This window comes from Symphodus melops (assembly GCF_947650265.1).
Source record: "Symphodus melops genome assembly, chromosome: 17".
Lineage (NCBI taxonomy): Eukaryota > Metazoa > Chordata > Actinopteri > Labriformes > Labridae > Symphodus > Symphodus melops.
In genome coordinates, this window is record NC_136707.1 from 2,133,849 (window position 1) to 2,159,695 (window position 25,847).

Below are 25,847 nucleotides of genomic sequence, written 5' to 3' on the forward strand. Positions count from 1 at the left end.
CTCAAAAAAGGATAGGACTTCAGAAAAGTATTGATGGGCGAATGATGGCTACTTAGTCGAGAAAAGGGGCAACTTGAAGTGGAATGAGTCTTTTTCAGTCATTTCCTCCTGACAGAAGGATGAAGGGGAAACCTCTTTGACCGCTTTGATTCTCCAACCTAGAGCAGGCGTACAGTACAGTGTGTCCATTGTGTGAATCCAGCGTGGTTACAAAGGACATCTTATCGTACCTGCTTCCACCACAACCAAGAAAACCAAAAAATTGCAGGCGATATTTAATTTGGTCTGAAAAGAGAAAAAGAAGTCAAAATCCCTACCTAACTTTATGCTGTCAAACATGGAAAACGGCTGATTTTTGACCGACTGTTCCTGCCTGTAGCTCGATGCAAAAAGCTTATTTTTCTGTTTGATTTGGAAAAATGATGTCGGGTGTGCTACCTCTCAACTTGACTTATAAACACTGTTAAGATTATCAACCAAAGCTATTAGTTTGTTTATAATCTAATTGATTGACTGATGAAACTTGAAGCCATGTTCTGCAGCCAAGTCGTCCTCAGGAGAGACTCTGTATAATTTTTCACTTTTTTAATAACTAAAATGATCTTCTTGACTTGTTAGAATGAGGCTTTATGCAATTTAGAGTGTTTTCTATGAATGTGAAGGACGTGACTTTCACTCCTTAGGCTGCCATTTTCCACTTAAATTCAACACTGTTTATATATATTATTGAATACCATCAATGTCAGTGGCAAAGTTATGGCATTAAAAATGAATGAACAAAATGAATAACATGAATTCATGTTAAAAACTTGAGCTGATTTGCAATAACCCAGTTACAAATACTTCTTTAAACCACCTCAGACAAACCTGCAAATCAAACATGCGCTGCCGCGTCGCTGATGGTTTTTAATCTGTTATCATGGCGGTCTTCCCTGTAAGTAAGTGTACGTCCCCGGACAACGATTCCTCAGCAAGCCTTTCGCCGATTAATCCGGCAGATTCTCCTTCAATATCCAATGGCGCCAATACATTTTAATGCAGCCTGAGATCTGGGGATGAGACCTGTCCTTAAAACCTCCCTCTCCCTCCAGGCTTAAAGGAATGCGTGTCCTCTCTCGGCGTAATTGAAAAAGATGGATCTCACCGAGTGTTTCAGCTACGCAGCGGGGAGGAATTGGATTGGGAAATGTGTTCTGTATCATATTGGTATGTATGCGTTCGCCAGAGGCTCGCACACAGTTGGTGAGCGCAAACGTGTTCAGCTGCCTATATTGAAAGGCAGCAAAACAGAGAAGGAAGACATTTGCAATTTTATTACTACTTTAATGGCTTTCTCTATCATTCAGGAATTGCACTTTCTAATGCATTGGGCCCATAAATACAAGGTTCAACAGACAGCCGCTCTGCTCTCCTCATTATTCATACATTCAAACAAATTAGAAGAGAAGGTTGAATAAAATATGCTGTCCATTTCCAACGTGACACCATCAGAGCTTGATCATGCATACAATCTAATCGTCGGCATACGGTGAAATGTAATATCTAAAACTCTCACATTCCACGGCTCCGCGCGTCTCCACAAATACTAATCATTGTAATGTCACCCAAATAGTGTCGAGTGATTATGTAGAGTCTCAGGTAAAAGTTGGAGCTGCTGCTCCTCCTACATTTCCGAGTGTTATGATGGTAAAAGAATTAAGTTTTTTGTTCACGCAGAGGTTCACTGGTGTCAGTCTGAGTTTCCAGAAATCATTTTTACCAATTATGGGTAATAAGATTGTTCAGTTTGATTTTCTGTGATGGTTCACACAGGGACAGTTAGACGGTGAAGGGAAATAAACACTCCCACTCCCACTTATTTCTGATAAAAAAAAAAAAAATAGTTGAAATGATTATCGCCTGTTTGATGACACAGAGAATGTCATTATTGAAGTCAGAGATGATCAAAATGTACCCTGTTGAAAAAAAAGAACATGCACACTAGTTGAGTGCGTTTCATTTAGGCGGTGCAAAGTTCATTACAAGAGTTAGTCACCATAAAAAGAGTGTGAAGGCAATTATAAGTAAGTTAGAAAGAAAAACAGGAAGTTGTTGAAATATTAGAATAAAAAGGACAACAACTATTGTCTTCAAATCCTGCTTAGAAAAGTGTTTTAGGAAAAGACTGAGCTGTTCCACAGTACAGGCAGCCAAACACTTCTTTTCCAACTAAACTGTAGAACAACTGAAACAGCCTTTACAGAGGAGTCAGACCCGCACTGTGCCTTAAAATTAATCAGTGATATCTTAAATCAATATTCAAATTCAGAGGTAAAGAGTGCAGCCGAGCTATAAGAGTGATATGGTCTCCATGTTAAAAGCCAGTGAACATTTTCGCTGCTGATTTTTGGAAAAGCAGGAGAAGTTTGATGTTTTACTGACGTGGCTGTACAGAGAGTTGGACTGATCCAATTATGTCACATGATTCTTCACCTGGACAAACGTCATCTTTATTCCACTCGACTCAAACAACCAACGTCTTCTAAGACTTAGTTTGCAGCTTTCTTTGAGCTGAACAAAGTCCCTCTTCATGGCCTTCAGACGGCATCTGAGGGTGCTAAAGCAGCTGCAGTGATCACTTATAACAAGTAGATACAACTGTGTATCATTGGTGTAACTGTGGAACGAGAAACCGTGTTGGTGGATTATATATTGGGACCAAGATTTGTGCCTTGGGGAACCCTACCAATAAAGTCTACCGTATGGATAGACTTGGTGTGCCCATGGATAAAGAGTCAGATTTTGTTGTTTTTTTTCTGAAAGATTATTTGTGTTTTGTAAAGTATAAAAAGGGAATACATTAAGTGAAACACTTTCTGTCCTAATAAATTACAGAGACAAAGTATAGATGGTCATGTTGCATCTTAACTTAAAAAAAAAAAAATGAGGTCGATGTCAGCAATGAAAGTTTGACTTCAGTCTCAGTCAGGAAGGAAGGAAGGAAGGAAGGAAAGAGAAAACAATTTCCTGTGGCTTCACACCACATCCAGCGCTTCCTTGTGGGAGGATAAACTTACTTTTTGGCAAGTAAGCAGGGCTAAATTTAAGCCCAGGTCTTCAGCCAGTAGTAAGAAGCACACAGACAATTAGGCGCTAATAGGATGCCAAGCGGAGATGCCTTACTTTCACATTGACAGACAAGATGCGAAAAGAAAGTCTGACCTATGGGCACCCCCCCCCCCCCCGCACCAACTCGCTCCTGCCTTTCAAGTTTAAACTGTTTTCATAAAGCAGAGCTCTATGGCCAGCCAACTGGAAGGAAGAAGGATGTCAGGGGAGAGAAAAAAAATAAAAAATCAAGACGTGGTGATAAAAGAGAAAAAGATCAAGTGTGGATAAAAGAGATCAGCTTATCCGTCTGACTAAAATCGAGTGACAGCCAAAGACAGAGGATATGAGACGGGAGGGGCTGGAGGAAGACAACAAAATGACTCTGAACTAAATAAGAAAAAAAAAAAATGGCAGTGCAGAAATGGGCACATTAGAAGATGGATGGCAAATTGAATGACTCCAAATGGACTCATAACACGTCTGCTGTCGCTGCTGCATGAAATCATGTTTGGAAAATGGGCTCCGTTTGATTTTAACACTTTTGTCTCAGTTTGATTCTAATCAGTTGTTGTGAATTTTTACTTTTAACACTGAAGCTGCAGGACAGAACACGCCGTGAGCTTTTAGGTGTTGGATTTTCCATTAATGGACCGTCGCTAAGTAGTGTGGTGATTTAAAACAGAACGAATCGGTATGTTTACGTGCACAGTCAAGCCGAGCTACAGTTACAGCTCGATAAGGCCGTTTAATTGGACTACTGTCCAGTGTACAAGCACTGTGGGAGAATTAATGTGTTGACAGAAGTGTGTCTGACTTTGCAGTAGACGGCAATAAAGCCCCTTTCAACAAGTCACTGTTGGACCTTCTTCCATTTTGACCTCTTACGTGACAAACCAAACAATCAACAGATAAAGTGGTTAGATGTTTAAGAGTGAAAACATGGACGTCCTTACAGCTGTATGCACAACACAACATAAACTACTAGTCTTCATAGTGCTGACTTTTTTGGTTTCCCATTGGAGCCCTACTCCTGTCCCCCCCCCCACACACAAATTGGCCTTTTCAGGACGCTATTAGCCTTTAGCCTTTTGTCCAATTAAGAGAAAATAAAGATGGGCCCATCATACGCTGTTACAGAGACGACCTAAATGAGTGCAGTATATGTGAATGCATTCATCAAAAAAAGATCACTTCTTTCATTCAATAAGAAGGTAGAGTGTCTGAACATGAGGGCATTGATTGTTCCCAAACAAACACAACTATGTTGCACGGCTGCAGAAGTCACAAAGCCAAAACAGCTTTGCCTCTTTGCAGCATGTCGTTGAATATGAAAGCCAGGTACAGCTCAACAGCAGCAGCCATCATTAGACAGTAAAAGTGTCATGGGGAGCTTGGAAATGGAGTGCATCTAATCAGGGCAAAGGAAAGAGTCCCTTCCTCCAGCCTCCCAGAGGAGGCAGCTGTTCACAGCCCCTCCACCACTTGTTCATTAATTACTCTGAATTAATGCTTTTCTGCCGCCGAGAATAAATAAAAAGATTGCGGTTAGGCCTCGCTAATCAAGAGTGGCTTTTATTAAACACTGTGAAAATGTCAGCTGGTTGTGGCTCAATTGGAAGGGAACAATCTGATCCGGCTCCACTCCAATCAGAAGGTTGTGTCTGGCTGGTCGGGGCTAAATTGCCAGCACCTGTTTCACAAGGCCACGAGATGTATTGTCTTTGTCCAAAGAGAGAGAGGGGGGGGGGGGGGGGGGCAGTGGTTTGTATCCAGGGCCAACCTTCAGTCAGACTGCGGGTTAGTTCATCCTCTCAGGAATCTACATCAAATAAGACTATTGACTGCCAGCGCTTGCAGTGTTCCACCAGAGAAGCCCTTTTGTTTGGTCAGTTTTTTTTTTTTTGTTATCTGTCTGCTTGATCCAATACGCCCGAGACTCCGTCAACCTCGGGATCAGACTATGACTGAGATTCTAGAAATGGGATATTTTATATTGTAGCAAGTCCTGCAAGTAGCAGCTGTTCATAAGTCAATTATTTTAGTGATGCTAGTGTTAATTGCATAATCCTTTATACTGTTAAAACAAACAGGAAGTCTGTATTTACAAGAAAGGTTCCCAGTTAAATTTAAAGGTTTGTCTAAAAAAGGGTTTTTGTCCCAATATTAGAAACATATTTTAAAAATTAAAACATATTTAAGAAACAGCACATCCTCCTCGTGGAGACGCTTCAAACTGAAAACATTGGCATTTTTTGGGCTCGATAATGACTTGCACTTTTCATTCTCAATATTTTGCCTCTTTTTTCCACGTGGATGTGGTGGAGTTAAACGCTGATTCGCCCCCCCTCCTCTCACACGACTCTTCTCCTGCCTGAGATCCGCCTGTGGGGAGTTGGGTTGGGTCGCTGGTTCAAGAAGCAGAATGGAAGTGGGTACGTTTGATGGAGAGGTGTAATTTAACCGAGCTCTGCACAAGTGCCCTTGAGCAAGGCACGAAACCAAAAAAACTGCACCGGGTGCCAGTCCCTGTGGAGCCCCTTATATATATATGCATGTGTGAAGGTCCTGCTTTACATTTCCCACTGTGTCTTTAGTAAGTCTCACAATGTCAGGCTGACAGAGTGAGGTCCGTTTTCTTCCGGAATAAAAACAGAAATACAGACAGCCATTGATGTGCTTTTTGTCTGGACTGAGTTCACTGTTAAAAGTAGAAACTTTAACAGGATAATGGAAAGCTAAAAGTCCCATCTTTACCCAAGGCTGGACTCACTTTATTCAGAGATTTAAAAAAAACAAACTGGAGTGGAAAACAGAGCTCTCTGGACGTCTCTGGACGGCTGAAAGGGAAAAGAGGAGTGTTTCCATGTTCTCTCCTCACTTTGACGGTTATCTGGGATAGCATAGCATTACAGGTTGTTTGCATTGATTGAGCGTCCTCGAACAAACATCTTTCCATGAACTATGATTCAAAATGGGAAGAAATAACAGGTGGTCTTTTACTAATTCAGCACAATATGAAGCACTTGGAGCAGCTGCAGCAGCTTTTTCAGCGTTGGGGGAAGTCAGCTGACGCAATCGAAAAGTGGTTGTAGAGTTGATTGTGTAATCTAAAAATTAACAGCGAGCTATTAGTGTAACCCACGCCGTAAGAGTTATGTGAAGTTAACATTCGACACCATTAAAGGAACAAAGGAGGAAGGAAAATCATGTTTTTCTACTTTTACAAGTCACAGTCAAACTTCAGAAATATAAAACTGCTCCCCGGAAAGAAAACTTGTTTGTGTTGTCTAATCGTCCGAGTTAAGATTCCGCCACGAACGCACACGAGGACGGGAGATGGATGAAGATAAATCAGACAGCATCTCGGGCTGATGAGAACAAATGAGGAGCTCGGTGATTCATCGTGAGAATGACACATCACATCCAAAACAGTCTGTAATACAGAGCCGCTTCAAACAGATGGGAGAAAAGAACAGCTGTGTGTTTTAATTGGTCACACATGCGATATCAAGCACGCAGCCCATCTCAAAGTGTTGGGACGCTACTCTCTGTTCAGTGTTTCTCCGAAGATAACTTGGAAGCGTGGTTTTGCCACAAGGACACACAAACAAACACTGACTTTGCTTTGTTGTATTTGATGCTCCCCCCTCTGTATACACACAGGAGAACAATACAGACTTCCTGTTTGGGGCTGTGAAACAATCTGTCTTTGTGCCATAAAAAAAAAAAAAAAAAAAAAAAAAGTGCTGTAGATTCACCGCCAAATGTAACTGTGTGAGACTGAACTGGATCTTATGACCGTAGAGGCGACCAATAAAAAAAACTAAAAGACTCATCCAGAGTGTGCAACAAGTGAGAGCAGTCCCTTTAGAGACGCATGGGACAGGACAATGAAAGATGACAAGCTTCATGAAAAACAAAACCCTTGTCATCCTTGATTTTTCACTAATTAGAAATGTTTGTCAGATTGAGAGGATTTTTTCAGAGTTGGTAATGAAGAGCTTCTTGTTTTGTAACCTTAAACGATGAGTTAATTAAAGCGCACATCACCGCAATCATTGGGTTTGATTTTCAACTTCTCCACAAAGCTCTCTCTCTTTTTTTTTTCTTTTCTTTTTTTCACACGATGAGATATAAATATGTTTATTTTATTCCACGAGATATTGAATGTAACTATTTCATCTCACGCTTGCTCTAATGTAATTAGAATCATTACCAGAAATACATTAATCCCCACAAGGGGAATAAGGGATTTTTATTTTAATCTGTGTAGCTGCTGCTGCACGCGTTAAAGCAACACTATGCAGGAATTGGGTTTAGAGTTTGGCGCCCACCGAAGGTCTGTGCATGCAACTGTACAGCACACACATAGTGCTCCCCAGTCTTAAAGTGTGTATATATATATATATATATACACATTTATTGATGGTGTGTTGACCCTTTGTATTCAGTGTTGGGGAGGAGCACTGTCCGTACAATATATATATATATATATATATATATATATATATATGTATATATATATATAATAACCAGGAAGCAAATGTGCTGCATTTCTGATCACAGCTGACCCTCTGCACCCCCCTCTGCTCGGAGTATGAACCGGGATGAGGACTAAAAGAGGCGTTGCATCGTTTGTACCCCCGCTGCATCCAGCTGCTTCACACGCTCCGATTATACAGGATGCACTTGGCAACTCTCTGCACTTTATTTAACATGCTACTGAAATCCCTCTTCGAGTCATGTGATGCTTTACTGTATTTTATGTGCTTTCATTCTTTTTGTGCCGTCTTGTAAATGTTTGTTGGTATAGAGTTTGTATGCTCTCGGGGCAATGAAGGTTTTCATTCACCATTTTACCTTTACAGGCAGAAGGTTGGAATCCGTCAAGGACGACATGTTGAATAACAACCTGCTCGACTAACAAGGTTCAACAATATTACCAGATTTGTGTAAATGTGACTCTGCCTGCAGCTTCAGCCTGTTGGTGCAAACCGAGTATGTTTCTGTGTGTGCATCATGATGTCGGAGGGCTGCTGCTAAATGGCTACATTGTAACAGGTAGTGTTAGTTTGAATAGTTGTATAAATGTTTAAAAGTGAAGTTGGATACCGATGGAGAAGGGGACAACTTTTTGGCGCGAGATGGATTTATTGATTTGTGATGCAAACCTGAGACGTGACTTGGGTTAGATGACCTTCTGCAGCGTGTAAAAAAAATCGGTTCTACACGAGACGCCGATGACACCGATAACACTTCTAAACATCACAGTCTGTCCTGAATAACGTCTACAGAGGTGCTCGTCACGTTCTCGTTCTGTTGCTTTAAAGCTCCTCTGAGTTCAGTCTCTTTTGGTGACCCCCCCTGGGACCAAAAGGATTTCCCTCCTCTCATGGCTTTGTGCACGTGTGTAAACATCTCCCCATGCTGCCTTTACAGTCACATGCATCAGTGACAGTCTTGTAGAAAAACATCACAGCTACTGCTGTTCATCACTTCTGACACCTACCCTGCTGCAGTGGGTTTAGGCATTTAAAATCACATTATAGGAATAATCAATGTTGTCGCTGGCTGTCTGGTGGTTTTAAAAAAGGTCATTCAGAGGCATTAGTATAACTCCAGTCTGTTTCATTGACAATTAAAAAACTCCTCACATAAGCTTTAATTTGAAAGATCGCATGAGTACTTTCCAATTGGGACCCTGACAGCCAATGAGAGAGGAGTCTGCAGAGCAGCAGCTGACTGTGTTCCCAAGCAACGCTAAACTTTCCAGCTCTGGAGGCTAACTGTTGACAGAAAAGGAACAGGTACTACTGCGGGGCTTTTTTTTTTTTTCTCTCAAGTTGGCAGAAGAGCAGACATCCAGTCTCTTCCACAGAAATGTTCAAATGTGTTTAAATAAGTTAACATGAATGATCCAGTCGATGAAATGTTCTCAGCTGAGCCAGCAGGAAATGTTGAAGTTGCCAAGATACCGGGTCTACTTGTTCAACATTTGGCAAATATTCTGTGCCCTCATCTCGCTCCAGTCAATATTTAACGCGGGTATTTCTTGGCAGTAAAATCCATATCGCTTGGATTCAGACAACATATAAAATGAAGGGCAAGTTTGGGGAATTTTTTACACATTCATCCTGCTATGTCAATGAAAAATAAACCTCCCTCCCTGATCTTCACTGGAAACATATACTGGACATTATATGTGTTAATAAAGTCAAAAAAAGGTTTAAAATGTTCAAAACTGGAGACGTAAAACCCCTCGAGAATTGAAATATGAATCCATTACATAACCTGCACCTCATCACATAACTGAGATAGGGAGCATTTGACCACTTCACTTTTTTTTTCTTTTTTTTTTTTTTTTAGGAGCTTTTGATGACACTTCTGTGCATCACTCTTTGTGAAGTGTTTGCAGAAATGCTCCTCTGCAGAGACACAGTTCTTGGTTTCATAACAGGCGGCCTCTGTCTCCCGAGCCTGCGTGGAGATAACTGTCGAGTAACTAGTGATACACGCACACACACGAAAAAATACATAAATCTCACTTTGAAGTCGCCTTTGTTACTTTGACAGTTTGGCCGGCTGATAGTAAACGACTTAAAGCTCACCGGCAAACAAAGCATTATGCAAAACGCATGCGGTTAATCACGGAGAGGGCGGTTCATATTTTTTATGATTATTAATGGCCTTTGCCATGCTGTGGGGTCATCCCACCTCTCTGAAATATTTACATCATAAACAGCATGAATTATGGGGGTTGCAGGAAGGGCGCTGCTTTAAAATACAGTTTCCTTTATTTTCATCAGCTGGGGCGGTCAGGAAACTAGCCATCCGCACAGTGCCGTATGCAAATGAGATGCTGCATCTTCTTTTCTTTTTTTTTTGCAGTCACGTGACGCCTGAAGGACGATGATAGGATTCAGATGTCCTGTTGGTCAGTCGGCGCGGTGGGAGAAGTGAAAGAGAGTGTAGCTCCCGGCTCATTAGCCGCAGTGCGAGATCAATATGACGATGCAGTGATGGAGATGTACAGCCACAAAATAAAAGTTTAGTTTGTCTTTTGTTTTTTTTAAAGCTCTGTGAATAACAAGCAGCACGGGTTGGATGCATCGCCTCACACTGCTGGCTCCCTTTTGACCTTTTGTTGACTTGCTAACTTTCACAGTATGGCATAATGGAGCAAGTGAACTACACCGGCGCAGCTGTAGAAAGTGCTGGGAATTAAAGTCAGTAATCTATACACAACAATACAGCTGGCAGCAGGATTGTGAAGCCTTCATCGAGATCATTCTGCAGCTTTTGGCACAAAAAAAAAAAAAAGTTGATTAACGCTTGCAGTGCGCCGACTGTCTTTCTGAAATACGAGACAGGTGTTTGTGGAGTTGAGATGTTTTGCTGTAAGTACATCAAACTTGAAATAATTTCCGCTCAGCTTGGTGATGCGCTACAGTTTATACAACAGAAAAACAGCCGGAGATATAATATTTACTAAACAAGCCAGTCTGCAACACAAACGCCCTGCCGACTTTTCTTTAACGCTATTCTTTTGTCGAGATGGGAAACAGTGCGTATTTAAATCCAGTAAGGTCCAGTAAGTCACGTTCATTATACTGCCCCCATACTGTTAAACTTGTAATATGGGGGGGGGGGGGACAATAACTCCTAGGATTCCCCATCACTGCTGATCGTTTAGAGAGAAAATGATGATCCATGCCTGTAAAGATTTTACTAATGACTTTGTTGTGACTGACTGTTCATTTGTTAACACTGAGGAGTCAGTCAGCTTTCTTTAGGTAGATTTGACAGCTCATAGCGTCTCATTACGTGTAAGTACAATAACTCAGGTATGCACATTTCAATCACCAAGGTAGCGCTAATGTTAGCTGCTAACTCAGAATTTCCTCAAATGTTGTAGACCCTCTCCTGCCCCCCCCCCCCCCCCACCTTAAAATGTGGTCCTTTCTGGATCCAAAAGTCCAAGATGGCAAGGGGGGAACTAAATGCCAACTTGGAGGCTTGAACATAGCAGGACACAAAATAACATATCAGACTAAATCATGCAGAGAAACAGAGCGCGAGTTCACCCTGATTATCAGGATGGTTTCATCCCGGCTGTAACAGACATGCCATTAGGTTTATATTCCACCATTAGCAGATATGGAGGAAATCTGGCAGACTCTTTGGCCGAATGTTTTGTTAAAGCACAGAGGCCGAGACACAGCCAGAGATTCTAACACATAACGCATGCATCTTCTGCATGTCAATGTCTCTGCTTCCAGACATGAATGCAATTTAATTAGCCTGGATGCGATTCTTTGCAATATGTTTCAAGCGAATCAAACATATTCCCTTAGTTCCTTTTTGTTCTATTCTATTCCTTTTGAAGGTCTGTGAACACCGCCGCCGCCGCCGCCGCTGCTGCTGTTGTTGTGTGCTTCAACAGCAGCCAGTTTCGAGAGAAGAGAAATCGTCCTTGGAGCAGATCATCAGGAGAGAGAAAGAGCGAGGATGCCTCCACCTCCTGTTGTTTGTCCGGGATGCCAAGCTCACGCTCAGCATGCCAGGCCCCATGCGGGCGCTCAGGCCGGCCCGGAAAAGACAGAGCTCTTGGAAGACTCGGGTCTGCTCGGAGCCAACACGATGCTCATGCCAGGCAGAGCAACTGTGGCCAGCGTCTGCTAGTGCATCTCTCCCCTTTGCCCGTCGGCACACGGCGGACCTTAGGGAAAGGATGCAACCATCGGGGGAGCACTAGTCCATCCGGGCCGGGCTGGAGGACAGACCCCATGTGGCAGAGAGTGGGAGGTTTGTAGCCGTTGCTCGAAAAACAGCCAGCAGTCTGGTGTCTTGTTTTAGTTTCTTTCAGTTGATGTCTAATTTACGCCAAAGCTTCCCCACACTGCCTTTAAAAGTGCCACGTAAAGCCTTTTTTTTTACATGAACTTACAGTGCAGCAATAGAGTCCAATTAGTTGTGATTCCTTTGTGGCAAGCGGTGAGATTGGTGGTTTTGTTTCTCGGAATTAATGTCACATTTCGCACAAATCCCACCGCTTCCTGTCACACGGTGGGTATTATTAATGAAGTCCTCCTGGAGTGGAAGAGGTGTTTGTTTCATGTTTTCATTTACTGAGAGGGAGGGGATTTGTGTTGGTGACTTTTCTTCTCCGAGGCTTCAATTTCCCAGCGAGAAATACAATATTTAAACAACAACACATTAACAGTGATCAATAATTCCCTGCAGACTTTCCTCTTTTATTGGACAGCTTCAAATATTTCTTAACGACGGGAGTTTGAAGTGAACCCTTAACTAACGAGTCAAAAAAGGGACGTTTGTGAGTCCAGTCAAGAAAATTGTCTTTTTTTTTTTGCTTCACGCCAAATCCTGAAAATGTTTTCGGTACAACAGGAAGGCGTCAAATATTTATTTAAGGAGGCACTTTTGAAGATCGTCAGCTGCGTCTTATTGTTTACGTTGAGGAGGCAGAACAAACACCTAGCTGTGGGAGTGTCACCCACCTGGGGGAGGGGCTACTGCCCTTTGTTATGTCATGAAGGGGAAATCTCCAAACGGCCTGTTTGAGCGCACATTTTCTGCAAAGTGGAGCAGGCAGAAGACGGAGAGGATGGACTTTTCTCCTCATTGGGGGGTTTGTAGACAGACTAGAGATGCATGTTAGAGTGAGAGAGAGATTGGGAAGTGGATTGTGTATAACGTGACCTTTAGGGTATTTTTTAGCAGCGGTGCTGGGAGCATGGTGGCTAGTTTGTGCTCCCTGTGAATGAAGGCTGTAGCTCTTAAAGCGGGCGGCCCTAATCCAACGGTTGGCTCCTTTCCCATCTCTCTCTGATTTCTGACTCTACCCACCGCCTTTCTGTGAATAAAAGGCGTAAAAAGTAGCAGCTGTTTTAGGCTTATAGCCTCCGTAGATGTTTAAAGCTACCAACGAGCAGCTAACACCTTCATGTTGCTTCACAAATACGTGGGTACAATTTCAGATTTGTGATGCGGAAACAGTTAATGACAAAAGCCTGCAAGGTTAACAGCTGCATCTGAGGTGTACGGGTATATGCACTGCGAACATTTAATGAGCTTTAATACACCAGTGTATCATGTCAAGTCAAAATAAGATCAATGTCTTCCCCGCTCGCCGGCTTTTTAAAACACACAGAGGCAAAGGCAGCGAGACAAGAAGGCACTGATGCAAGCAGCTTGGGAATCCTGTGATTATTCCGTACAAAAGCATTCAAATGTGGGTGTTTTCTACCGGGGACGGCTTTAAAATATGCATACATTTATATTTCTATCATGGAGTCGATCTAGTGGGTGATGAGAGCGCTGCAGTTTTTGTGCCTGAGATGGGAAAAGAAATAGATGGAGACGATGTGTGACATGAAAACTAGCCCGCTTTTAGCTGCCGCTCTGAATTCTGAATTAGTGGGTGTATTTTGAGGAAATCCTGATGAGAGAGAGGGAGTTAGCAGAAGCTGCGCGCAGCCACTCTTTGTGCAGCTGGTTGATGCCACCGACGGTCTCTGCAGGCGTTACACAATATCTCAGCTGTGACCTGCATGCACCTGACTGAGGAGAAGTGGAGGACGGCGTGCAGGCGTCCAACATGCAGGGTAAAAAAAAAAAAAAAAAAAAAGAGGCGTGTGGTTGACACGCGGCGTGAGCTTTATCTGTTTCAGTGTTTGTTTTATTTTAATACCTCCACGCTGCCAGTCAGATCAGACCTTTGCCACTGAAGTTGCGGCAGAACAATCTGAGGCCGATCGGGTTGCCACGCTGCTTTTGAATGATAATAGTGCCGCATCATGTTTCACATTGACTCAGAATCTCTGAGAGAGTGAGGATTATTTTTGTATTGATCGCCCTTTTCTTCATAAACAAAGATGATATATAGGCCTAGTAATGGTGTAGGGGGGGGGGGATTAAATTACACAGCTTGAAAATGGGCCGGATCGATGCGAGAAAAAAGTAATTCAGCACAATTCGGTTCAATTTGTTTGAGGGATTCTGCGGCGCGTGCGTGTCGCAGTTAGCAGGTTGAGGTGAAATGTCACAGACGGTGATTGAGCCGCCGCTGCGGGCTTCAAACTATTTCCCCCGCTTTACATCATTTCCCCCCTCCACGTTATCGACGCAATCCCACGTTTTTGGAAAGTTTGTCGAAGTTTAACTCGTCGACGGGGAGAGAAAAAAAAAAAAAAGCACTGATAATGCAGTAATGTTGTATCACTCGACAGACAGTTGCAGCTGTTGATGAAACCCTCACATCATCATGTTCCGAGTGTGGGAGGAGGACTTGAATTAACATAACGGAAGAGCAGAAACAGATTCCCAACACATACTAACCAGGTGTATGTGAATGCTGCGGCGATGAGGCCCCCCCCCCCCCCCCCTCACCTCCTCCTCCCCCGCCTCCTCCCTCCCTCCCTCCCTCCCTCGCTCATCAGCTGAACCAAATGCTGTGGCTCTCTCATTTGGGGCATTTGTTTGCATGTGTGAAAAATAATGGCGGCAGGAGCAGGTGGAATATTGCTTCGACAGCTAACCCATATGGATGCAGAAAAGCCGCCTGCCAAGTCCAAACTCCACTTTTACAAGCACATCTGGAGCAGAATCACCATATTAATTGCCAGTTAATGTGTTTACACACAGCAAGGATTAATCCCTGAGAGAAGTCGGTTGACCCGGGTCACGCGGTCAACGGGAGGGGGTTGTTTTTTTTTGTTTTTTTCCCCAGATATAGGAAGAAGCGATGGGGGGGGGGCAGGTGTCGAGCCAAATGTGCAGACAAAGCCACATCCATAAGCTGAATATGGCAGCTGAAAGCCATCTGTCAGGCTGCTCTTCTGCTATTCTGACAGCACTTATGTCAATATCCTTCGATAGCTGCAAACAGCTGAATGACAGTGAAAGTTCGTGCAGAGATTTACAGGGGCCGCACCTGCATTTTTCAGTGTTTATTTTGGATGTGTGTTCACAGCAGGCGGGGGGGGCGTGGGGGGGGTACGCGGTCGGTAAATGATTCAGAAAGCTCAGAAACATTTCAAGGATGACAGATATATGTCACGTCAGAGCAGCTGCGGAGGCCAACATGTCTAGACTTAGAGACGAAGAAGTTTAAACTCCAGCGGCGCTCACCTCGGGAGGAATCGAGTCTGGTTAAGAGATACAGGAGCCCAACATGATGGCTCAATTCAGATTACGACAAAAAAAAAAAAAAAAAGGCCACTTGTTCACAGAGGATGCAAACTCCAAGCTCAGGATAGGAAATGTCGAAGATTGTCTATAAGTCAGACATCTGCCTCCGCACCCAAAAGTCCAACAACTTTTCATCTCTCAAATATCTGCCACGTCATCCTCTCCGTGAAAACCTGGCAAAGAATATTCAAATAGCACCAAATAAGATTCATCTATGACAAATCACAAACATAAAAATCCCTCAATATTCTTGTTTATTTACCAGACCAATGACCCTTCAAAAATGTAGCCTAACTTGTACAGTTAAAAGGACTGGATGGAGAACGACTCAGACACGTTTCACCCTCACCTCCCGTTTAAAGGACCTTGAAGAAGTGGCTGCTGGCCCCACGGAGCCTCGTTTGGCCTGATAGCAGCGTTACGTGGCCCCTCAGCCTCGGTCCCCTCCCTCCTCCTCCTCATGATGGAGATAGCCCCCCGTGTCTCTGGAGTTTCCTATAGAGGGACCTCCTAATGAGAGATTTACTGTATGGAGATAATTAAGGGGGAAGGCAACATCTCGCTCAGACCTAATGAGGAAGATAAGAGCTCTTCAGCGCTTGTTGAAGCAGCACCCTCCGCCTCCCGACCTGTCACAGTATGGAGCTTCTAGTGGTCACACACAATCAGCTAGACAAACACTGAGGGCACGCGTATATAGGCATGATGAGTGCCGACACTTGGCAGGCGTGCATACCCGTGATGCACACGCACACACACACACAGGCGGGGGCCTCCACCTTAGCACCAAGGAAGTGAAGACAACAGGAAGGTGAGGAGGAATCCTGCCTGCATGTTATCCCATCATGCACGTTTGTATGGAAGCGTCTTGAGATCACACTTCATGGATTGATAATTGATTGATTTAGTTGATTGATAACAGACCATTAGAGCAAGTTGAGGTCGAGGATCCTGAAGGATGTCACATGGATGAAATATTTCTTATATATCTCTTATCAAGATTTATTGAAGGACCAGCATTAAAAAGCGCGGTAGTCGATGTGATTTTATTCTTTATTATTTTTCATTGGTGGGTATCTGGATCTGATGTGCTTCCTGATTTATCTTAAAAAAAAGGAATGTGTCAAAGATCTAGTGTGTAATTGAGTAAATGTTTTGCATGTTTTGGACGAATACAAACAGATCACGATTTGGTGCAGAACCATGTTTTTTTTTTAGTGCTCTTAATCCTGAGGTGCTTTTCTTCCAAATCAAAAGCAGAAAGGACAAAAAGCACAGCTCCCCGATTCCTCCGCCATCCTCAGACGCAGCCACCTGGCCGATTAAAGGGGGGAGGGGGGGGGGACACAGAATCAGAACCGCGTACTCTTGTTTATTGCTTTTGAGAGTAAGCTAGCGAGGATGCAGCCATTGTGTGATGATGAGAGTGGCCCCTCTGGAGACGGGGCGTTCGCACGCTGGCGAAGGAGCTAATACAGACTTTCATTAGGAGGCACACTTCAACACACTGTCATAGTATTTACAGTCTCACACTGGGGAAACAAATAAACTGCGTGATTAACAAGTTTTCCTGATGCCTGGCGCTTCGCTGTGCGCGCATCCGAGTTGCCACCTCGCCGACTTAATGATTCTTAATGGTTTCTTAATGACTTCTTAATGACTTCATCAGGAAGATCCTGCAACAGCACATTCTGACAAGCGGGAGCCTCCCCTCGAGACCCGGGATCACACCGCAGCGCTAACCCCCTCTTCGCTTTTCTGCTCAAATAACACACACTTTAAATCTGCTTATCTGAGGCAGCATCTCCGACTCGGATGACACGAGCATTTGATCCGTGGTTAACAACGGTGGGGGGGGGGGGGAGCGTGATGTGATGTGATGTGAAAGCATTGCGAGCTGATGGGAGGAAACGCGCTAAAAAGGCGAAGAGGGATTGTCCACCTAGGTTGTGGGCAAACGCAGTCACATCAAACTAATCTCAGAACATTGGAGTGACATCTAGTGTTGTGTAACCGGAATTAAAACGGCATTGTGCGAGGGTGTCGAGGAAAGCCAGTCCATGTGATGCAAGAGTGAGGGGAACAAAACAAGCAGGCCTGAAGAGCGCAGTAATTGTAGAATTTCATTACAGCAGGAAGGAGGGAAGAGATGACACTCTCAAAAAAAAAAAAAAAAAAAAAAAAAAAAAGACTCCAGCGAGGGAAACCAGCTATACGTGCATTTTGTCGAGATGTGTAAAAATCCTTCAAGCACTTAAATGGCATAGAATTTTCCGGGTCACTTCAATGTCACTGAGCAACAAATACGTGTCGAACGAACGGGAAGGGGAGCAGCAGCCGTTGTATCAAGCCTGCAAATGATCCAAGCATCTATGAGCTCAACGCTCTTCATGCACACCGTGTTGAACACAAGTTTAAAAGAGAAGCGGACCCGTCTTTGAACTAATTCATATGAAGTTTCATGAAACTAAAGTTCATTAGCCAAGCAGCCAATTAGGACGGTCAGCGTCCTTGTGAAACAGGTGAGAGCTCACGAAAGACGTGGGTGATGATGGTGTGAAAAGTGAGCTGAAACTTGTGTAAAGTTGACACAGAGAGAGAGAGAGAGAGAGAGAGAGAGAGGCAAACCTTCAGGTCACACTGTGCATTCGCACGTGCGGGCAAACACACACACACACATTTAACAACTGGTTAACAAATTGTATTAGCAGAGAAGCGTGACTGCATGGCAAATTACACCTGTCCTGATGGATGTCCTCTTTATGGCAGGGGGGAGGGGGGGGGGCAGGCCGAGGGGGCCGAGCGGAGAGGACACGGCTTCAACCAAAAACAGCGCAAAAAAAAATAAAAAGGATGCACAGCCGGCCATGTGTCAACGCTTGGCATGGCAAAGGCGGGCAGGAGGGAGGGGGTGTGTCACCCAGAAACTAATGTCCAAACCACAGAGACACAAGCTCCAATTAATCCATGTAAATCAGCTGGAGGGACGAGGATGTTTTATGTTGTTTACAAGAACACAGTAGTCTTTTTTTTTTTAGTAAAAAAACCCGTTCTTTTATCACGTATGTCGACTCTTTGTTTCAGACAGTAATATAGTCACTTTTTGCCAACATTAAGATTTTCTTTAATTTTTTTGTGACTAGTTTTGATTCAGAGCATATCCAACCCCTCAGTCTTTATTCCTTAGCCTTTCAGTGACCCTGAACCACATCTTTGACTGCTATCACTTCTGACACTGAAAGAGTGAATTCTCTGAATTTGACGATTATGAGGCGCGATGGAGGGAGGGTGAGCAATCCAACCAAATGTAAAAAAAAAAAAAAAAAAAAAGGAGGGAAAAAAAGAAGTTCAAATTAAGGTGTGATGCTTTTAAAGTAAGCAAAAAATAAAAGTTCTTAATCAAAGATTTTGGTTTCTCCTTTTATAGATTTGTGTGAAACAAAAACTTGTTAGAGAAATCAGAATGATAAAAAAAAAATATGGATATGGAAAACAGGGTCAGGATTTGGATCGGGTTGAGGGATCATGTTATAGTTATGTTAAAGGGATAGTTCAATATAAACTGTAAGTCAGTGGAGATGTCGGTCAGGCAGAAGAACGTTTCTGACCTGAAGCCCGGCCGGTCTCTCCTTAAAGGGGCCACACTTACCTGCATTCCCTCTGCCTTACACTATGCACAGCTCCACTTGAAATATTCCAAACTATCCCTTTAACATTCCGATATTCCCCTCGCTCGGGATTCAGGCACATGGCGTGGGTGGCTACTATTTCGGTTTGACGTTCACACAGATGTTTGTCTACAGCAGAAACTTCAATTTTCTTATCTTAAAATCCGTCTGTGAGGCTCCAGAATTAAATTTAGGAGGAAGGAAATCAGCTGGTAAATGAACTAGAATAGGTCCAGTAGGTGTCGATGTGGGGAGGAAAATTATTCAATTACATGATATCTGCAACATCTAAGAAGTTACTCTTTGTGTAAATAACACTTTCCACTGAGTTTGTTTTTTTCTCGTGTGTGCGTGAGTGTCCCTACAGTGTGTCGGACTCTTAGGATGCGACCTTCCTCAGGAGTTTGGAAAACACATCCTGTATCAATTAGACCACCGGGGAGTTTGTCTGGCTGTGGAGCTCGCAGGGAAGCAGCCCATGACGCGTGTTTCACTGTGAGCATCGACCACTTCCTCTGAAGCATCCAAACACCATTTTGAAAGAGAGAGAGAGAGAGAGAGAGAGAGAGAAAATGAAAGAAAACAGAGCGTGCGATAGAAACAGAGGAGGATTTACAGCCGCTGGGATTTACTCCTTGTTCCAATTTGCAAAGGGGGATTACTCATTTTTTCATCATCCTTTTATTCATTTATTCTATTTCCAAATTCATTTCTAATTCACCTGAAGGGAAACAAAATATCAAGCCAAATACATAAATACTGTCAGAGGGAATAGATAATGACAGCAGGTCAACTTGTGAGTGAGTCACGTCGGCGCTCCCGGAAGAAAGTGATTACTGTAACGCGGCGCAAACAATAACCGCTGAGATAATTCCCTTTCTCACATGGAGCTCAAACTGTATTATGTCACTTTGCATTTCGCATATGCTATCAAAAACTGGATTTAGATATGCAAACTATCTCCAGAAAGAAAAAAGAAAAAAAAAAGTGAGTTTCTAAGAGGGGGGAAGAGGGCATGCAGCCACAGGGCTGGCATCCAGGCATGTCACTTTGTCAAGCTGTACGCGTTCTCACAGAGCTCCATGGTCTCTAAGGCAGGGGAGAGAAAAAGTGTCGCAAAGGCGTGCTCTTCTCCAAGATGAACAGATGGCGAAGTGTAAGTGTGGGGATTTGTTTTATATCTCCATCCCATGTTGTGGCGCGGTACATGGAGGCTTCCGCTTTCCTTTCATTTCTCCTCCCTTTAAAACGTTATCTTACAGGATGAACGGATGCACGCAATGTTTAAGCTAATGAGGAGTGGGCGTCTCTTTGTCTCTCCCCTCTTTATTTCGTCCCCTCTCTCCCACCGACACATCCTGCTCTAGCGCTCCCATTCTCCCTCAAAACCCACGCTCCGAGCGGGAAAAATAAAATAAATATGCCAAACAATTATGAAACAGTATTCTGAGCGCTGCACGCTGCCCTGGTGGTCGGCTGTAGAGTTCCCCAAGCAGCTATACTGATGTGCAAGCGACGACAGTTAAAAAAAGATGAAGCTCATGGAGCTGGTGGTGATCGGCGCTCTGTGCACTTGTGAACAAAGTGGTTGAGCAGGATTGGTCCAGCTCCTCTGCAAGTTTCATATAAATCCACAGGAATGATTGGGCTGTAAAAATTTAACAGAAGATCTTAAAGACTTTGAACTCTGCTTGACTTTCCATGCAGGCCCATTGTCTGTTGAATTATTCTACTTGTTCAGCACGGTAGATCATGACATTATCCACTTTTTTTTCTCTCTCTCTCCACAAATGATGAAACTCTGATTAGAGATCTGATATTGAAAAACTAAAATTAAAAATGAGCGCTGACCTGACACTGTGTGAATGAGTTATCAGAGAAATATCTAAAGACTCTGGAGGTACAAATCAACCTCATTGGTATATTCTTTACATACTTTAACACTATTATTGAGACATGCTACTCACACACATATGGCCACAAACAGGACCTGTGGACATACACTCATTAATGGGGCTGTTGCTGGTTTGGTAACTTGCTCAAAGGTCACTCAGGCAGTACTCTGGATTTGACCTTACACCTCTCCAGCTATCAAACCAACGTCCACACTTTGCTCCGTGCCGGGACTTGAACCAGCCACCCTCCAGTTCCCGACCCAAGTTCCTTCAGAACGAAGTACTGACTGTACACCTACAATGTACATAAATAAATGTAGCTAACATGTATGAGATCTTATGATAGTTGTGACATTAAAGGAATGGCTTTAAAGATGACTCACGCATTAGTATCAGATGTTTGTTTAAACTTTCTGTTCGAGCGGGTGAAGTGTAAAAAACCCAAAAGATAGCTTCAACTCAAACAGCTTTCTCCGCTTTTTTTAGAGTCGACTGAAGACAAGCCAAAGCTCAGCGTTCGATGACAGGAGATGTTATGTGTTCTGACTCCCAACCTGCCACCAAAATCTCTGTCCTGGCAGAATGACAAAACACAGTCTCCAGATGTCCACCGTGATAAAGTAACTTCTTTTGACAACGCGAGAACTTTACTTTCAGACTTCTGTCTGAAGAAACTTCAACAAAAAATACCAAATATAGAAATAACTAAGGTAAACTTGTCTTGGTTGACACTAAAGAAGAAAGGCTGAGAAGGTTGGGGGTTCGATCCCCAGCTCCTGTAGCCATATGTACAACTTGTTATTGGTAGAGACACTTAAGTTGCTCCCAGCTGTTTAAGCAGCCTGTTAAAATGCAGGTGTACACTTCACACAGCAGCATCTACCGTCAGTGTGTGAATGTGGAGGTGTGACCTGCGGTTGTAAAAGCACTTTGAGTAAATCAGAAGACTCGAAAAGCGCTTTACAAGCCAATCAAAGTCCATTTAGCATTTTACCATGAAAGCCTGAAAATGAGCCTCGAAAAAGCCAAAAAGCTTCCAAACAAGCTGGAGATAAAAGCCAAAGAAATCCCAGAACCCCGCTGCCTGGGAGACCGGCCCTCGCACCTGTGACCAGGTAAACTTTCCTCACAGTCCTTAATGGACACTGTTGTTTACTGAAGACTCCCCACAGAGGAGACTAGCTGACCCATGTCTGCAACCAGTGAGTGGTACAAATGGCAAACATCTCTCGGAGTCATTATTTATGCAGGAATGCCCTTGGGAGTCTTTGCACTTGTTTACACAGTCACGGCACAGTCCATTCATGACGGCTCCGAGTAAATGAGCCGCTCGCTACCAATTTGTCCTGGACCACGAGGCTTTGGGGCTCGACTACCCACAGTTACCTTGGGGTGTGTGGTTCTGTGTGTGTGTGTGTGTGTGTGTGTGTGCGCGTGTGTATGGAAAAGAGGTTAACGCAGCATTGCTGTGCTGTTGGGAACCGACCTGGAACTACGGACACAGTAGTCCCAAGGGTGTGAGGAAGCACAGTGTCACATTTGGAAATAAATGAGTGGATGTTTTTCTTTTTTGTTAAAGGAGGAATTGCTCTGGACTTTCACCTTTGAAATGGGCTGTTTGTTTGCCCGAGGATGAGGACTGTGGTCAAAGTTAGTGAGCAACACCACCCCTATAAAACCAAAAACCAACGCAGGAGTTTATGAGGTCGAGCTGAAAGGCAAACTAACAACAAAGTGCATCCATCGCAAGTATTAGGGAACAAGTAGGAGTTCTTTTTGTTTTAAATCTGGCACCCTAACACGGCACATGGATGAAGAAATGGACGGGAGTGTTCTTAAATTCACTTCAGGAAAAGCCGCTGCGTCCACATGCTCCAAGGATGGTCCCATTGGGAACTACTGCATGGACCCACTAGTCCCAAAGGAAGCACAGAGTCACATTTGGATTGAGTGTCTATGATCTCTCTTTGTGTTGTGAAGTTCACTACATCCTCCACAACGACTGTCATAACGTTAATCAGCTGCGTTCAGAAAACACCTTCAACAAACGGCAGGTAGACAAAAAGTTACAGTGCACTAGTACTCTCTATTAGCGTGAAATCATTCTCGTCCAATCAAATCGTTTAGTTGGAACCAGCTGTTGGATGGATGCTATAAAAGTGTGTTTTGGTGTTCAGGAAAATTAAAGTCACTGAACGTAGTTAACAAGTTACAGCAACAACCTGAAAGCTTCGTGCTGATTTGACTGAGCGAAAGTCATTTAATGCAACAACTGATGATAATGAAAGAGTCGGTCGGTCAAGTCGAGACGACTCATCTCCATCTCTGGCCAATGAGAGCTTGCGATTAGTTTGGGGCCTTTCGTGGAGAGACAGGACAAATCAGAGCTCTGTACATGAGGCCGTGCAAAAAGTGCACATCTCTTTAGGCTTATTGAACAAATTACGAAAATATACATGAGACACATGTCTGCGTTTAATTGGGCAAATCAGAGTTGTATTGCTGTGTGTCACAGTAATGAGGTTTGTTTGTCTGGGAAACATCAAGTTCTATTTTTTCAGCAGATGAACTGAAAATAATTAGTGAAAGAAAGTACGTTTGAAAATATAAAGAATCACTTCTTAATTATTTAGACTTTTGAAGCTGTTAAATGTTTGTGTTTTTTTTTCCCACAGCTTGTATGTTTCTAATTCAAAGCTGCCATCAACTGGCTGCTTTTGGCGCTTTTATTTATCCTCTCTCTCAGATTGAGGGCGGTTGTGCAATCGTGTTTTATTCTGTATGTGATTGAAAAAAGATGCAAAGGACCAGCAGTGGAGGATTCAATAAAGCAGCAAAGTATTCCAGGCGAATGACTCCCCCTGTAGTTCTCAGGCTTTCCTGCAGTGCCACAGTCAAAAGGGAAGAAATAACAGAGAGGCAGGCTGACGGAGAGAGAAAAGAAGCGACGGGATAATTTAACAAGCTTCCTCCCTAAACCACTCCAAAAAACCTCCAGAGTTTAATTGCTGGGAGGCAACATTATCCCTAGCAACACTGAGTCTGTCTTCTTGGCTGGGATTCGGTGGGTACCTGCTGTATCCTCTCCCCGCACAATGCAGCGCCCACTGAGCCATATAATCCTCTCAGGGCCCTCCTCTTCTGGAGAACCACATTCAATCCCGTCGTGACACGGGAAAATCTCCTCTTCTCCATTTTTTTTTTTATTTTTTTTTGTCAGGGTGCGTGCTTCAAATAAGCCCAATCAGTAGGCGCTGTTATGTGTGCAGAATGCTACGAGGGCGGGGGGGTGTGGGGGGCGGGGGGCACGGAGGAAGAGAGGGAAAACAGAGGAGGAAGGGTTCAATAAAAAAGACATTTGATTTGCAGCTGTGAAATTTGGGGCTACTTTCCATTCCTCTGCTGAGCTCTCCCGGGAGCCGCCATATTTCTGTTTATGTTTAAATGTGAATCAGTCAGACGGGCGGTTGGCTTCCTGCTGAATCATCCCGTCAGGAAAGAGAATGATAAAAAAAAAAGAAAAAGGCGCTTGGTTACTTTTATACCGGCTGCCTCGAAGAGGAGAAGACAAGAAACTAATGCCACTTTTGTCTTCGTGGCTCCTCTTTCAAGTTGCCCTTGAAAAAGAAAAGAAAAATGACAACACGCGCCTTCGATGCAAGCGTGACATGCGTCGAGGTAACCTCGGCGAGTGCAGACACACACACACACACACCGGATTATCATTCCAAATGAGTCAGTCCCGATGTCTTTTACTGTCTGCATACAGCGCGAGCTGACGAGACAAAAAGCGCCTCGAACGCCACCGCCGCCGCGCACAGGGGACGAGGGAACCAGTGGCTCATTACACAAAATGGCAAAAGAAGAAAAATTGTGTTTCTCCGGGTGTCCAGCGGATTGTAACTTAAGTCAATATGGCATTTAAAGACCTGCTGAGACATCTTTTAATTACAAGAAGAGATAAATAATGAGAAAGTTCTGGAGCAGTGTAGTGGGAAAAAAAAAAGAAAAGATTCCTGTGCTTTATTAATTTTACTTTTCTGTCTTTGCAGCCCGAGCAAATGAGTTTCTTTACTTTGTACACTCAGTTTATTGTTTGTTCTCGGGTAAGAAACAAAGGAATAGTCTGCGCTGTTTCATTAAGTTTCTTTTTTTTTTTTGGAGGGGAAGAAACTGTGTTGCTCGAGTTCTTTCCCCCTTTTATTACTGTCTTCTGGTCGGCGAGGTCTGCTCAATATCGTGTGGTGTCAGTCCGTTCTCACAACTTGTCAATTACAGCAGCTTGGTCCACACTTCAAAAACAGAAAGCTGTAGGCTCCTCGAGCATCCTCTCTTGACCCTGTCCTCCAGCGTTTATTGTTTTTGATGGGCCATTGAAGAAAGATAGTCTCGTAGGAGAAAGGCGTCGGACGTACAGCGTTACATCCAGATTCGGTCAGAGCGCCGCGGTGAAGCTCGGCTGTCGCTCCACCTTTTTACCAACAGCCTGTCCAACTAACAGAGCGTCAGCCACAAAATCAGCTCCATTCGGTTGTTTACTACGGCGGTGTCCTCGCGGCGAGACGCGCCCGTCGTTTTAACCCCGCTGCCCCATTTTTTCCTCTGTCGCTCATGTTGAACAACTTGAAACAAGAAAGGAAGGACGGAGCTGCACTGGTGTTCGCCTTTCTCACTCTACAACCCCTTGTGAGACTTTTTTTTTTTTTACAAAGTGGGGACAACGTTGCATAAATAGTATTTAGATCCGTGATCAGAACGTCATGCTCTGACTTGTACCAACACCGCAGAGAGTAAATGTTTTTCAGCTCACCGCGAGCCTCCGAGTGTCTTTGTGATCTGCGTCAACAGCTCCACATGCCCGTTTGTCTTCTTTCAGCACAAACAACAGATGTCATGATGTTTACAAGGAGGAAACGGAAATGTATAGAACAGAGAGTTAAGCATGTCATGGATACAGTGTGGAGACACTCTTGTATCCAGGCTC

At 43.7% G+C, this 25,847-nt stretch overlaps 1 long non-coding RNA gene across 3 annotated transcripts in view; it reads right to left on the minus strand.

Moving 5' to 3' along the window:
• Nucleotides 1-25,847, minus strand: part of LOC306838849 — a 332,925-nt gene that overhangs the window by 157,087 nt on the left and 149,991 nt on the right. The gene's annotated exons all lie outside the window — the stretch shown is intronic.